Source organism: Osmia lignaria, unplaced genomic scaffold (assembly GCF_051020975.1).
Source record: "Osmia lignaria lignaria isolate PbOS001 unplaced genomic scaffold, iyOsmLign1 scaffold0035, whole genome shotgun sequence".
NCBI lineage: Eukaryota > Metazoa > Arthropoda > Insecta > Hymenoptera > Megachilidae > Osmia > Osmia lignaria.
The window spans coordinates 1,160,001-1,162,500 of NW_027478176.1; positions in this window are offsets into that span (position 1 = coordinate 1,160,001).

Sequence of the window (2,500 nt, forward strand, 5' to 3'; positions counted from 1 at the left end):
ATATGATTGTTAAAATTTTCGACTAATCGGTTCTAAGAGGCGAAGCAATACGCCGCTGGGACTTTGAAATATTTCGGAGCGCACCTAAAGTTCGTTATTTTGGCTAAACGGAGCGAAAATCTGCATTTATACCATCACGGACGTTAGTTTAATAGCGTTTAACTATGGATCCACGGTACAGAATGCAAAAATATGATTGTTAAAATTTTCGACTAATCGGTTCTAAGAGGCGAAGCAATACGCCGCTGGGACTTTGAAATATTTCGGAGCGCACCTAAAGTTCGTTATTTTGGCTAAACGGAGCGAAAATCTGCATTTATACCATCACGGACGTTAGTTTAATAGCGTTTAACGATCGATCCACGGTACAGAATGCAAAAATATGATTGTTAAAATTTTCGACTAATCGGTTCTAAGAGGCGAAGCAATACGCCGCTGGGACTTTGAAATATTTCGGAGCGCACCTAAAGTTCGTTATTTTGGCTAAACGGAGCGAAAATCTGCATTTATACCATCACGGACGTTAGTTTAATAGCGTTTAACGATCGATCCACGGTACAGAATGCAAAAATATGATTGTTAAAATTTTCGACTAATCGGTTCTAAGAGGCGAAGCAATACGCCGCTGGGACTTTGAAATATTTCGGAGCGCACCTAAAGTTCGTTATTTTGGCTAAACGGAGCGAAAATCTGCATTTATACCATCACGGACGTTAGTTTAATAGCGTTTAACGATCGATCCACGGTACAGAATGCAAAAATATGATTGTTAAAATTTTCGACTAATCGGTTCTAAGAGGCGAAGCAATACGCCGCTGGGACTTTGAAATATTTCGGAGCGCACCTAAAGTTCGTTATTTTGGCTAAACGGAGCGAAAATCTGCATTTATACCATCACGGACGTTAGTTTAATAGCGTTTAACGATGGATCCACGGTACAGAATGCAAAAATATGATTGTTAAAATTTTCGACTAATCGGTTCTAAGAGGCGAAGCAATACGCCGCTGGGACTTTGAAATATTTCGGAGCGCACCTAAAGTTCGTTATTTTGGCTAAACGGAGCGAAAATCTGCATTTATACCATCACGGACGCTAGTTTAATAGCGTTTAACGATCGATCCACGGTACAGAATGCAAAAATATGATTGTTAAAATTTTCGACTAATCGGTTCTAAGAGGCGAAGCAATACGCCGCTGGGACTTTGAAATATTTCGGAGCGCACCTATAGTTCGTTATTTTGGCTAAACGGAGCGAAAATCTGCATTTATACCATCACGGACGTTAGTTTAATAGCGTTTAACGATGGATCCACGGTACAGAATGCAAAAATATGATTGTTAAAATTTTCGACTTATCGGTTCTGGATCACTGAAAAATCAAAAAAAATTATTAATTTTGATTAATTAAATTACATATGTAGTTTTATATTGTTATAGTCTCGTATTTGTTAATGTTTTGTCGTAAGAAAATGCAAAAATATCGTTTTAATGTTTTCGTCTCATCGGTTCTGGATCGCTGAAAAATCAAAAAAAAATATTAATTTTGATTAATTAAATTACAAATGGAGTTTTATATTGCTATAGTCGCTTATTTGTTAATGTTTTACCGTAAGAAAATGCAAAAATATCGTTTTAATATTTTCATCTCATCGGTTCTGGGCGGTTTTAAAATTTTTTAAAATATTAATTAAACCCATGATTTACATGAGAATGTGAATTTATTATGTCCTGCATGTTAATTTATTAATTTTCATGTATAGAACGTTATAAAATGAAAGGATATGTTCGACGATATTTTCAGTCTAAGTTTTACCGTGCCGGCGGGATGGTACGCTCTCACGGCGGTTTGCACAGGCATACGCCTGGGCGTAAGCCCATGCGTCGCCGACCTAGCGGCCGGCCGTTCGGTATTTATAGGAAGGCACTTTCGGTTCGCTCGGACCGGTCGGGAGTAGCGTCGAGCGTGTGGCTCTTTTATGACTTCGGTTGAAAAGCAGTCTACCGCTCCTCGAGAATATACTTTCTCGACTATTCTCGTTCCGGTTTTCCGTTGCGGATTATTATTAATCTCCACACAGCATTACCACGGGTCGGTGTCTAAGACCGAATGGCCCATATGTGGTGAGCCTTGTAATATAAGGCTGGTGACCTGTATGCACTTATAAATGTTGCATACTTGTACAAACTGAGCATCAACTGTCTGTAACCAAAATTTGTTAAAACTGAAAAAGTTATAAGATTGTATAAAATTTTTGAACCAAGAAAGTAGTGTTAGACGAAAATTCGTTCTATCACTTTTAGAAGGGAGACTGTTTGGAAATATTTAAAGTATAAAATACACAAAAGTCCACTGAATTATGAACAAAATTACGTCCCTGAATTTAAGAAAAGTCAAGAGGTGTCAGAAATAAAATCCTCTCTGATACGTTCAGAGAGGAAAATAAGTATGGAGAGAGGAGTAAAAATGAAAGAAGTTTTAAGGCTGGGGAAACTTCTAAA